The sequence below is a fragment of the Adiantum capillus-veneris genome, chromosome 8 (genome assembly GCF_014529385.1).
Source record: "Adiantum capillus-veneris isolate H3 chromosome 8, ASM1452938v2, whole genome shotgun sequence".
Taxonomy (NCBI): Eukaryota; Viridiplantae; Streptophyta; class Polypodiopsida; order Polypodiales; family Pteridaceae; genus Adiantum; species Adiantum capillus-veneris.
The window spans coordinates 130,761,531-130,775,618 of NC_140938.1; positions in this window are offsets into that span (position 1 = coordinate 130,761,531).

The window sequence follows — 14,088 nt, forward strand, 5'->3', positions numbered from 1 at the left end:
TCAAGAGCCGGGTCATGTTTAGCTTGTTCTTTTTGTGTACTTAAATCAGTTGAGTGAAAGCATGAATAGGTATTTGAACTACGTATGGCATCACAAAAATATGCATGTGGAAATTTTCTACAAATTGTTCTTATTTCATCAGATGCGTATACTCATCAATTAGTCTCGTCAAGTGCTTTCCATGTATGTAAATCATTGTAGAATCTATCAAAGTATGTGGTTAAACTTGATATCTATCACTTTTTAGCAGTGGCATGGACATGCTATTTGAGCCACCATTTTATGCTTTTACCCAGTATCAATATGTTTGAGAGAAATTACTGGAGGGTGTGTGCAGGTTGGGTCGTGGGACTGCTTAGTCCCCACCTCTTTTCATTGGCTCCAGGTTGGTGCTTCCTCCGCTAGTCATGTACTTCCAGCTGGCATTTCTCTTGCCATTGGTTGTGATTGCACTTTTTACTGAGTCCGATGGCCAGGGGGTAATGTAAGTGGCGCTGACCGGGTATCAGCTGACATGTATTTTGGCTGCCATCGTTGTGATTCCCACTTGTCTACTGTGATGTTTCCAACGTCAACCATACGTTGGACTTGGTAGACAATTGGGGAGAACAATTGCAACACTTCATGCATCACAGACCTCCCCACTTTGAGCTAAAAAAAGTTGAGGCACATAAGAGCTCCAAATCCAGTAAGGCTGAGCGTAGGAGAAAAAATCGTGAGGCGGTCCAAGCCAAAAAACAAGCTAAGAAAATCAACAAAAAGGACCTCAAAACAGATTTATGTCCCGCACCGATAGGTTTAAAGCTTTTACTCTTGGGGATATGCACTTAGTTTTTGACTAAGCTCAAAGGAAGCCATTTGAGGGAAATACCACTGGGTATGATGGCCCAGTCGAGGTCAAGGAAGTCGACTTCGCTGATGAAGAGGAGGATCCAAAACCTGTTCTCATCGCTACGGATCTCTCTCATCTAGAAGAGCAAGAATTGCTAACACTAGTTAGAGAGTCCAGGGATTGTTTTGCATGGACATACAAGGATATGCAAGGCATTCCCGTGAGCATACAATACCTATGAAGCTTGATGCCAAACCCGTATATCAAAGGCCATACCCAACGAGCCCTAAGTATGCCTCACAAATCCAGGAAGAGATCGATAAACTCATTGAATGTGGCTTCATCTATGAGATTGAACGTCCGACTTGGGTATCGCCTATCGTGGTGGTTCCTAAGCAGAATGGAAATCTGAGTATGCATTGATCTAAAGAAAGTTAATGCTGGAACTTGCCGTGACCACTACCCTTTGCTCTTTAGTGAACATGTGCTTGGGAGAGTGGCAAGCAAAGAAGCATATAGTTTCTTGGATGGTTACTCCGGCTATAACCAAATCTCCATCGTTGACCAATACTTGCTTTCATCTCACTAAATATGGAGTGTTTGCATTTACATGAATGCCATTTGGTTTGAATAATGCACCCAGCCACATTTCAAAGACTCATGAATCATGCATTCAAGGAATTTTTAAGACAATTCTTAGAAGTATTCCTGGATGACTTATGCATGCATTCATCTTGGAAAGAGCACCTAGAGCGCCTACGTGAGGTCTTTATGAAATGTCGCTAGTACCGCTTATTCTTGGATCTCCACAAATGTCAATTTTGGGTAAAGGATGGTGTGATGCTAGGTCATTGTGTCACGAAACGGAATATCCACGGTTGTAGGAAAAGTCAAACTGATTTTAGAACTTCCACCCCCCACCAACTTCAAGGGCGATTAACGATTTATGGGTCATGTAGGGTACTATAGTCGATTCATCCTATTCTACTCCCAAATCGCCCATCCTTTGTACAAGTTGTTGATTGAGTTCAGGTGGACAGACGAGTGCCAAGAATCTTATGAAAAGCTAAAGCAGGCTCTAGCATGTGCATCCATTTTGAAATCACCAAATTGGGGCATTATCTTTTATGTGCACATTGACGCTTCCAGTTTTGCAATTGGTTGGGCATTAGCCCAGCCTCGTGAGCACAAGCTAGATTATCCTATAAGCTTTGCAAGTAGGCAACTCAATGATGTTGAAGTGCACCACACTACCATTGAACGCAAAGGATTAGCTATAGTGTATGCCATGAAGAAATTCCGACACTACCTCTTGGCAAATCAATTCATCTTCTTTTTAGATCATCAAGCATTGCTCTATCTTGTCAATAAACCTTGCGCCACGGGTAGAATCACACGATGGATGTTGATTCTACTAGAATTTGACTTCACTGTTGTAGTTCGCCCAGGAAAGAAACATCTCATGGCAGACCACATGTCTAGAATACCCAGTGGTGAACCACCAATTGGAATTGATGACGATCTAGCCGATGCTACCCTATTCCTAGTGGACTCAATACCTCAATGGAGTGAACATATCGTTGATGTCCTAGCTCATGGACTCACAAATGTACGTAACGTAGGAACACAAAAAGCTAGGCAATTGCTCAAGGAAAGCGTTGACTACCAACTCATTGCGGGGCAACTATAGAAAAGAGGTAAATATGACATTCTCAGGCGGTGCCCTAGGGAAGATGAGACCTTGCACATTATGGAAGAGGCCCATCAAGGAGTTGGAAGTGGTCATTTCGCAGCCGACATCACATCATGCAAGATTATGCTAACATGCTATTGGTGGCCTATTTTATTCAAAGATTGTGCACTGTTTGTACGCGGTTGTGATGAGTGTCAAAGATGCTCTAAACTAGGAAACCCTACACCAAGTAGCAGTGAACAAACCATTCGAAAAATGGGGATTTTTTTATATTGGGCCTATTAGTCCAACAACACGTGGGTCTCAAGCAAGATACATTATCACTGGAACAGATTATGTCACGAAATAGGTTGAAGCTAAAGCAGTCAAGAAAGCTGATGCTCTAGCAAAAGCACACTTCTTGTATGAAAACATAATCACACTCTTTGGTTTTCCCCGTGAGATCATAAGTGATAGAGGCTCACATTTCTTAAATGAAACAATAGAGGTCTTTACTATAAAATTCATGATCTCGCATAGGAAATCAACACCCTACTACCCCCGTGCTAATGGCCAAGCTGAAAGAATTAATAAGATATTAGTAGCCATCCTCACAAAGAATGTGAGTGTCACACGTGGCAATTGGGATTTGAATATAACAATGGCCTTATGGGCCTATCAACATCATACAAGGTGACTACTGGATGCACTCCATTCAAGCTTGTGTATGGGTTAGAAACTGTAATGCCATGGGAATTCCTTGTCCCTAGTTTGAGGGTAGCGGTTGCTGAGAAGTGGGATGGACATGAACTTTCAGATCGCATCCGCATCATAGAGAATTTGGATGAGGAATGACACATTGCATTACAAGGGTTGATCACGAAAAAACAACAAGAAAACAATGGTTCGACCCGCAAATAAAAGATAAAAACATTCATGAGGGTGACACGTTACTTTTGTTCGGTGTACGAGACAAAAAACAAAAACTTAAATACAACGGCATGGGTCCATTTAAAGTGTGTGAGATAACTCCCCAAGGGACTATATGGGTAGAAACTTTAGATGACATTGAGACCGTAGGATTTCTTGATGGTAGTAAGTTCAAACGACACTATGATCCCTTGACCATTGAGACTATCCAAGTAGCTTGCGATAAGCAAGCTTCTAAGGAAAAAGAGCTAAAACGTATTCAGGATGCCATCAAGGAGGCAAAGAGCGAGAGGCAAAAAATAAAGCAAAATGCCAAGCAAATGTGTGGAAATAAGATATATTCACTTGTGAATCCATTGATCCCGCACCCAAATAGAATTGTGTGGACACAGTGGTAAAGTACTTTACAATGCTTTAATTGATACAGGTGCTAGCCATAACCTCATATCCTTCGATGCTTGGAATCAAATAGGAAGGCTTGGCTTGACCCAATCCAATGTGAAAGTGAAGGGCGTGAATGGGAAAATATCTTATGTTACTGATGTTTTTCGTACAACCATACATTGTGCTAATGGACATATGGAAGGTTCTTTCTAGGTAATGCTTGTAGAAGAGCTAGGGGAAAACGTACTTTTAGGTCGCACTTGGATGCTTGCAACAAGGTGCCAATTCGATTGGGAAACCAATTCCATATCAATGGTAATCCCTACTTGCCCTACAGCTACACTCTGCATGCATTGTACCCACATCCCTCATCAAGTGACAACCTTATCAAGGGCGCTAGCATCAACTTCAACGCACCATCAACTAACCACTAATCCTGCTAACACCACAAGCACTATACACCCCTAACAATAAAAAAAAAAAAACAAAAGGGTGACGAAACAAAATGCTAAATGGCAGTGGGTCCCTAAGAAACAACCCATGCTAATGATAGACAAAGAACAGGTTCACGTCACACCAAATAACCTCGCTATCAATGGGTTCCCAAGGCAGTGCTAAAAGCTCAAAACTTTTATGAAGGCAACTGATGTATATGGATCCCCAAGGATCAACCTCGGCATCAACCCCAACTTCTCAAGAAAACTCCAACCATTACAAAGGGTAACAGATGTATGTGGATCCCTAAGGATCAAACTCACCTCCACTACATGTCTTCAAGCCAACATTATCTACTGTTGAGGGTAAGAAATTAATGTTAGCTCCACCCCCATCTCCCTCGATGACACCATGCAAACCCCTGCCAATTCACACCCGATGGTTATGGAGATAGGGAGTTCATCTAAAACCTCATCGAACCAAGATACTAATGAAGAAATGGTGCTCATATTTCCACCATTGCGCCTAAAGCTCACAGTCAATCAAGAGAAGCTAAAACTAAAGGCATCGGAGATTGAAGAACATACTCCATTTACCACCCCCTCACCCAAGATTCTTCAACTATCCCAAGCCACAGGGATACTCAAGCGCTATGCTCAATCGTCTCGGTGGTGGGGCGATAGGTTCTCCAAACCTCAACCAAATACTATAAGCATTCAAGGAGTATCCATAGGTCATACCTTCGACAAACCAATTTCAGTATTTCTTGCAGAGACGGAGCCCAAAATTGACCTTTTAGAAGCCTTCCAACACTTGATACCTTATGAGGAGGAGTGAGCTGAATATGAGGATATTTTCTTTCAACAATTTTGGCCTCATTTGCCCGGGGAGATCAGGGACAAAATCAAGGTGCTAGTTTTCGTGGCTCAATACCATAAGCGCTACCCATTTGGGGCCAGCAATGCTCAACGCACCTTCCAAATAGCTCTGGCAAATATTCATGCATCACTACCGAGATGAACATGGAAGGAAAATAGAAAAAAAGATTAAAAAAAGAAATATTAGAAAAAAGATACAAAAACAAAAACAAATAAAAATAAACTGGTTACGAAAATCCCGCTAGGGTGTGATCGGTCCTTGACGCGTGAAAATATGGTCATCACACAGGCACAAGGGGAAGATTCATGAAAACCCAAAAAGGCATGAATCTTCTAATAAATAATCTTTGGGATAATATCTTTGTGTAAATAATTTGTTTTCTTATTACTTATCCCAAGGTGGTTTATCACTTCACTACATACACTTTTTGAAGGTTTTATTCAATTGCATTTCATTCACCCATATTGCACACAATCTCACCAAACTATTTTGTGGAAAATGGCTGGAGCAAGTGCCTTACCAAGGACACCCATACTACCCCTTGAAGAAATTGAAGCCATGGGCGGTAAATTCCTCTCAGGGAAGGTCATTGCCACCTCAAGGGAATGGGTCTTAGTATGCATCTATACCAAACTCACCTACAATATACTGAAGGAGGCAAGTACAGGAATACCTTAGTAGCTGTGGGCTTAGAAAGGTTGCTAGACGTACTTCCACTAGTGGATCTTTAGGCATGCGCTGATTTCATAGCTACCTATGATGCAAGATCCCAAATTGGTATCTTTTTAATCCAAGATGGGCTAGAGGTCCAAGTGCATATCACACAACAATTGGTAGCTGATGCATTGCACCTAGACTTAAAAGCACCGAAGTTACCCCAATATCGCTTCCTACATTGAAGATAAACAAGATCATTCCAGAAGGAGCAAAGAAAGGCTTCAAATATAATGAACAAGGAATTGGTAGTCAAGCTACAAGGCTAAAGCCTTTAATGATGGTTTTACTGTTAAAATTAAGCACCGCATGTTCTTTGTCTTCCCCATCGACCTTCAATCTGTGTCGTGAAGTTGCAAGTGAACGACAATTAATGCGTGTAGGCAAAACAACGTATTGAATTCCCACGACGCTTGGAAGCTGAAAAATCCTTATATTGATCAATCCTTTAATTGGTTTGAGAGAGAGAGAGAGAGAGAGAGAGAGAGAGAGAGAGAGAGAGATAGATAGATAGATAGTTCTATTATCGTCCTGGGAGGTCAAATATGACCTATGGGACCAAATGAACATGTCACGTGGTGTGAGTGGAGTTCATAAGTGACTCTCGATGCTCAAAAATGGCTGAAATGAGCGTCGCAATAGAGAGTCCACATCGTGGTTGGGAGAGGAAGGTATGTAGGGAGAGCTCATGGCTGAATATATGGGGAAAAGAGGACCTAATGTGGTCAAAAGCTGAGCACTCAAGTAGTGTGTGGTACTCACTCTCTCGCACTTGACGAGGGCATAAGGTGCAAAGTCGATGACACTCCTCGCCAGTGCCCCAACGTCCTGTCTCGCAGCGTAGAGAATGGGAGCTAAGACGAATGGAGGCAATGGTGCGGATCGCACTCAACGGGATGGGCTCAAGGATGTAGGAATGGGTTCAGTTACCTCGTTCCGAGAAGAAGAGAGATTTGTAGTTTGGGGCAACGTGTGTAGTGTAATGGCTGAAGCGAGAACCTCCGAATTTCTCCCAAGCCATGATACATTGGCGTTGTAAGAAGGCCTCATTAACTTGGGAGTCGATCGACGCATCCTTGACCAAGTGACATGCATCCCATCTTCCAAACCATTTCTTGATATCAAGCATCCACCCCGAACTTAGTATTTTGCTCTTGTATGTCTTTTGAACCTTTTGACTTGCTTCATATGCGATTCTAGGAAGTCGATGCAAAGGGCTACATTGTGTCTTACGCATGTACTCCACAACCCTTTCCATGCCCAAGACCTCAATGGGAAGCGATCCGGACTCAAGAAGTAAGAGCATGTAGGGTGTTTGTGTCTTGACTTGGAGAAAGTTGGTGAGAAAACGCTTTTGGACATTCTCAAACTCTTTCCAAGTAGACTTCCCGATGCTTCCACCCCACACCTCCACTCCATAAAGAAGCACCGGTGTCACCAATGTGTCAAAGAGGTACTTTTTGAGAGCCCAACACTTGATCTCTCCTGCATTGCACATGTTCTCAAATGCATAATAAGCCCTCTTTCCGGCTTCGAAGCGACGCATTGCACAATCCTTCCATTTATGATTGGATGGAACCTCAAGGCCAAGGTACTTGAAGTGATCTACCACTTCAAGTTTCTCATTGTTGTATACAATGCATGGATTTTCGTCATTGAGGGTCTTTACAAGCATAACCTTGGTTTTGGATCCATTCACGATCAGCCCGCTATGTAGGCAAAAGCGTTCCAAGACACTCATAAGCTTTTGTGCATCTTCTAAGGTATGTGCCAAGAGCACTACATCATCGGCATAAAGCAAAAGCATGATCACCGCATTTCCAATCTTAACCTCTTCTATGCCTTCTTGCTGCATAAAATCAAGAACCATGTATTCCAATTCATCAATGAGTAGCCCAAAGAGGGTTGGGGAAAGTGGGCATCCTTGTTTGACACCAATAGTGCTTGCAAAAAATTCTGAAATTCCATCTCCCATACGTAATCGACATATCACTTTTTGGTAGATGCGAAAGACTGCATGCATAAATTCTCTCGGCACTTGAAGGCTTTGCATACGTCTCCAAAGATTTCCTCGCGGTACCATGTCAAAAGCTTTCTTGAAATCCACAAAGCAACAATACAACTTTTTTCCTTTCAATCGAGACGCTTCCATAAGAACTCGAAGAGTGACAAGGTGATCAATAGTGCTATGATGCTTTCGAAAACCTGCTTGGCCAAGCGCACGTTTGCCATTCTTTTCAGCCCATTCACTTATCTTCATCTCCATGATACATCCAAATAACTTTGCCATCAAAGAACCAACCATTATAGTGCGATAGTTGTTCACATTGTTTACATCTCCTCCTTTGTGCAAAGGTTTGATCCAATTTGCACTCCAATCATGAGGCATGCCATACTGAAGTGCAAGGTTAAACATATCGCATATCCAATATCGTGTTTTCTTGCTTGTCCATTTAATCATTTCAGCCTTGACACCTTGAAGGTCACCTGCCTTGCGAGTAGCAAGTTTCTCAAGCGCGCGGCATACATCTTCAATGGTAAAGAAGGGAGACATAAATGGAAGGGAGCTACAACCCTCCATCTTATCAACATTGGGTTGCTCATAGAGGTTCTTACAATGCATATACATATCCTCAAGAGTCAAGTCACCAAAGCTCTCAACGCGCTTTCCTTTTAGATTTTGCCAAAACTTGCCACATGCATGTGCTTTCTCTTGTGCTAAAAGAAGTTGTTTTTCGACTTCCCACCTTCTCCTCTTCTTTTGAACAAGTGCTTTGTATGTGTGTGAACATTCCAAGTAAACTTCCTTGTCTTTGATTGCATCCAATCTTAGCAAGTGTTTTCGGGCTTGACTACATTCCATGTCAAACCATTTCTTCTTGGTGCTACCCTTCTTAGACCTTTTGCAAAACATGTGTTTCACCGAAAAGCATTCCTTCGCACAAGAGAAAATTACTTCTTTGAAAACTTTCCACTTGCATTCTAATGTTGGGCTCCCTTGATGCTCTATCATGCTTAACATTTGGTCCACCATATCAGCATATATAAGTGCTCGTTTGAAGTCTAGACGTAGGTACAAATGATTCACATCATGATTGGAGGCTACATGCTCGGGCCGTTTACCACACTTGAGGTCAATACATAACATCCTATGATCCGATTCCGGATTCCATTCACCAAGTGTAAAGCTTTGTATGCATTCTAGAGTGGCTTCTGAGAACAACATATAGTCAATCACGCTAGCACCATTGTGCTTTCTACATGTAAAGTCATTGGTGCCTTGCCATAGAGATACACCATTTGCAATGAGCATTCCGGTACTATTGCACATATGTAAAAGTGACTTTCCATAGTGATCCACTTCTTTTGCATCATTAGAACTTCGATTATACATGTATGAGTCATCCACTCTTCTTGATACATGCGACATGTCGACTTGTTGTGTGTCGTGTTGTAACATATTTGTGCGAGCATTCATGTCTCCAAAAACAATGACTTCACCTTGATCCTTGTAATGAGCAATGTCTTCCTCTAGTTCAACAAAGGGCTGATCTCTATCCATATTCAAGCGAGCATAAAAGTTGGAGTCATAGTGAGGAATGTAGCAGCCGGCCACAAACATGACTTGACCATTTGGTGGGCTGATTTTCAGCCATAAGTAGCGTTTATACTTATCTTCTTTGACAATGGAAACATCTTTCAAACCCTTTTTGGTCATACATGCTACGCCTCCTTGGCCTCTTCGTTGCTTTGCATTTTTGGCCCACATCAAAGAATGTACATCGTATTTGTCAAATCCAAGAATTCGTTGCGCATCATGCTCCCATGTTTCGACAAGAAGTATCACATCGGAGTCATTGGTAAGCTCATCAATGCCAATTCCCGCATTCCATGGATACCCGTTACAATTCCAAAAGCTTATTCGCAAGCGTGAGTTGGTCTCATAGATCATGTGTCCCTATTTGTTGGGTGGACTTGCATCCTCCTCAAGTGACTTTTCTTCTTGAGATGATACCTTAACCTTCTTGCTTCTTTCCTCGTATGCTTTGCGACGTACATTTTGTTGCATAAGAGTGCGATCCTCATATACATTACAACCCGTTCCTTTGAGGTAGATCCAACCATTGTCAAGGATGATCTTTCTCTTTACCTCATCAGCCATGGTACATACAATAGGTCTTTCTCCCGAGCGAGGGACTCCTTGTTTTCCAACTCGATGTGCACCATAAGCCATGATTCCTGACATGCCAAAGTGTGTAGCAAAAAACTCTTCAATAGCAACCGCAAGAGATTGGGGTGTTTCCATGCTTTCCTCCTTGATTCCACGAATGACGATGTTCTTTGAGCGTTTTTGTCGTTCTTGCAATTCTTGAGTGTCCACATTCTCTACATTCTTTGCTTGGACAACGGCTTGCGTGATAGGAGATGTAGAAACCACATTATCCTTACATATATCAGCCCATGATTTGGATGCATTTCTCATCTCACATACATCATGTCGTATTGTATCTATCGTTTCCTCTTTCAATACATGATCACTCTCAACTTTGCTCAAGCGCTCTTTCACTACATTCATGTCCACAAGAGAGCGTTTACATTCTTGAACTTCATTCTCAAGATGCATCAAGCGTGTTGTTTGCATTTCAAGAACCTTCTTGAGGTGCTCATTCTCCACAACGAGAACTCTTAAAGTACCATTCTCCATTGCAAGTGCACGCAACTCTTCACCTTGCTTGTTGACGGTTTCTTGTAACGAGATCAAGTAAGCCATGATCATTGCTTCCGTTGTTGTAGATGATGTGGTTGGATTAGCATCCAAATTCCTTGGAGATTTTGCATCATTCTCCATGGCGAGTGTGGCTTTTCCACCCTTGCGAGTTTTGTCTGACATTGCCTTCAAGTCGGCAACAAAAACGCTAAGTTTTGACAGTTTTTTCAGTTCTGAGATGCTGTTACAGCAAAGCCTTTCATTACACAGAAAAATTCCGTCTTTACATCAATGCGTAGAGGGCTTCGTGCTCTTCGATTGAGGCTATCGATCACCTAAATCGGAGTTCGGATGAGCAAGTTATGGTCAAAAGAGTGAACTGCTGCCTACTAGGTCAAAAAACGGCTGTGTGTGTGTGTGTGTGTGTGAGAGAGAGAGAGAGAGAGAGAGAGAGAGAGAGAGAGAGAGAGAGAGAGAGAGAGAGAGAGACAGAGAGAGAGAGAGAAGTTTGCAACATTTTCGTTGTTATGTAGCTACGTTTGTGTATGTGACTTATTAAGAGAGATACACAATGTATATGAAAGAGGGGGGCCGGGGGGGGGGGGGGGGGGGGGGGGGGGGGGGGGATATTGTAGCAATTTTGGGTGAAAGTAGTTTTTCTAATCAATTTTGGGTGAAAGTAGTTGCACAATTGTCCATTTGATTAACTATTCTCCAAATAAGGCGATAGAAGAGAAGATATCTAAAATACTTTGGTCAGGAAAGCCACCTTCATACAAGCATCTAAAAGTATTTGGTTGTGAGGCATTCTACCATGTTACTAAGAAGTTTAGGCACAAGTTGGCTCCCATGTTAAAGAAATGCATTTTTCTTGGCTATGGTAATTTTGGGGATATGGGATATCATTTGTGGGACCCCAAAGCCATAAATATTGTTTGCATCAATGACATGTACTTCAAGGAAGAAAATATGCTTAAGAGCCCTTTGCCTAGTATGGAGATCAGAAAGGTTATCATTCAAGAGGATGGACATGTGCATGATGGGGCTAATGCACAACATAGACAACAAGCACCTATTGTTCAAGAACAAGATCAACCCATGATTGATGGTTATGGAGTGGAACAATAGGCTATTGAGGCTCAACCAATTTTCAGGAGGTCTACAAGGGCTTCTTGACGTCGTGATTGTTATCTTCCATCTCTACGTTATGTCATGTTGATAAATTATGACGAGCCATTCTGCCATAAAGAAGTTATGTTGAGAGATGACAAGCTTAACTGGGAGCGAGCTATGCAACAGAAATGGACTCATTGTATAAGAATGTTACTTTGGATTTGGTATAGCTGCCATAGAGTAAGCAAGTGCTACCTTACAAATGAATATAAAAGGTAAAGATCATGCCAAGTGATGGCACGCCAAAGTACAAAGCATGGTTGGTTTTTGTAAGGGATTTAAGCAACAACAAGGTGATAACTTTGGTCAAGATGACCATGTTGTTGTGAGTGCTTGGGCTGGTAGTAAAGAAGGACATGGATCTTATCCAAACGGATGTTAAGATTGCGGTCTTGCATGGTGATCTTCATGAAGATATTTATATGTAGCAACCAAAAAGGTTTGTAGATAAAAGCAAGGAGCACTTGGCGTGTAAGCTAAAGAAAAGCTAGTACCATGGGAGTGGTATCACAAGTTCCATGATTTTATGCTCTTTGGAGGTTATTATAGTTCTATACCAAACAAGCTATGGAAAATGTAGTGATTAAATGTAAGCCCTGGAGTTAAAGTTGAGTGAGAGCTTTAAAATGAAGGATTAAGGGGAAGCAATCCATGTTCTTGGTATGCATATTGTTTGAGATAAGAGTAAGCAATTGCTTTATTTTTCTCAAACAAAGTACATTCAAAAAGTGGTCAAATGGTTCAATACAGAGAGGGGAAAGCCATTAAGTACTCCATTGCCTCCATATGTGAAGTCGATCTTGAATGATTGCCCTCAATCTCACGAGGAAAAGGGTAAAATGGTGAAAAATCCCTATTCATCTACTATGGGGAGTTTGACATATGTAATGATTTCTACATGCTTAGATATTGCTTTTGCAGTGGGAGTTTTGAGTGGATTCATGTCAAATTGTGGCAAGAGGCATTGGGACACAATCAAAGGGGTCATGAGATACTTACATGGTACAAAGGACATGTGCATATGCTTTCAAAGGCAAGAAACAAGTGTAGTCAACTATACATATGTGGATTATGCAGGTGATATGGACAAGAGAAAGTCCACATCTGGCTACTTCTTCATTTTTTATGGTGGTGCATTTTCATGAAGATTTGGATTTCAAGATTGCACAACTATTTTTACCTTTGAGGAAAAATATGTTGTAGCTTTAGAGGCATGCAAGGAGGCCATTTGACTTAGTAGTCTAGTGGGAGTTTTGGGTTTACCTTTTGAGATGCCATTGTTACACTATATAGTGAGAGTACTATTCAACTAGCCAAGAGTCCGATTTTTCATGCAAAGACAAAGCACATCCTTATGAAATTTCACTTCATTTAGAGATGCTTGAGGATAAGCGCATTTAGGTTGTCGAGGTTCACACAGATGATAACCCTGCTATTCTACTAACAAAGGTCCTACCATTGGAGCGCTTTGCACATTGTTGTGCAATTATGGGTGTGGGATAGATGGTTTTGTCTCTCTCATAGCTGTATGCATTTGGGTTTACCATTTGAGATGCCATTGTTACACTATATAGTCAGAGTACTATTCAACTAGCCAAGAATCCGATTTTTCATGCAAAGACAAAGCACATCCTTATGAAATTTCACTTCATGTAGAGATGCTTGAGGATAAGCGCATGTAGGTTGTCGAGGTTCACACAGATAATAACCTTGCTATTCTACTAACAAAGGGCCTACCATTGGAGCGCTTTGCACATTGTTGTGCAATTATGGGTGTGGAATAGATGGTTTTGTCTCTCTCACAGATGTATGCACATATATACATGGGCACCCTCCTAGACTTAAAGACACATTTTCCTTTAGGTGGGAGTTTGTTAAGGTGTAAAGCCCAGTGTGGTAGTCCAACCGTACGAGGCAATCAGACACGAACACTAACCTATTCTTTGTACTATATAATAATAGTCACTCAGAGACCTTAGCCAACATTGTGGCAAGGAGTATATACATCTTGTAAGCTGCATCGGACTTCTTCTTCTTCGTCTCCATCTTTGTGCACACACATGCTCTCCATGTGCACTTGACTATGAGTAGAACATGTTGTGGTGATGCCAGACTATTGAAACTGGGAGGTGCCAAAAAATGTGATTTTTGTGCACATCCATCCATATTAGAGATTCAAGCATTTCCTTATAATCCCAAATAAAAGGGTCCCTACAGCCCCCAACCTTTCCCTAAAGGAGCCAAGCTGAGCAATCTTTTGTTGGGTTATTGAGATCTTAGCCTTCATAGTCTTATGATTGTACAAATGTAAGCTCCTTTACAATGAAACTAGTACAAAAGCCTTATGAGGGGGGATTGGTC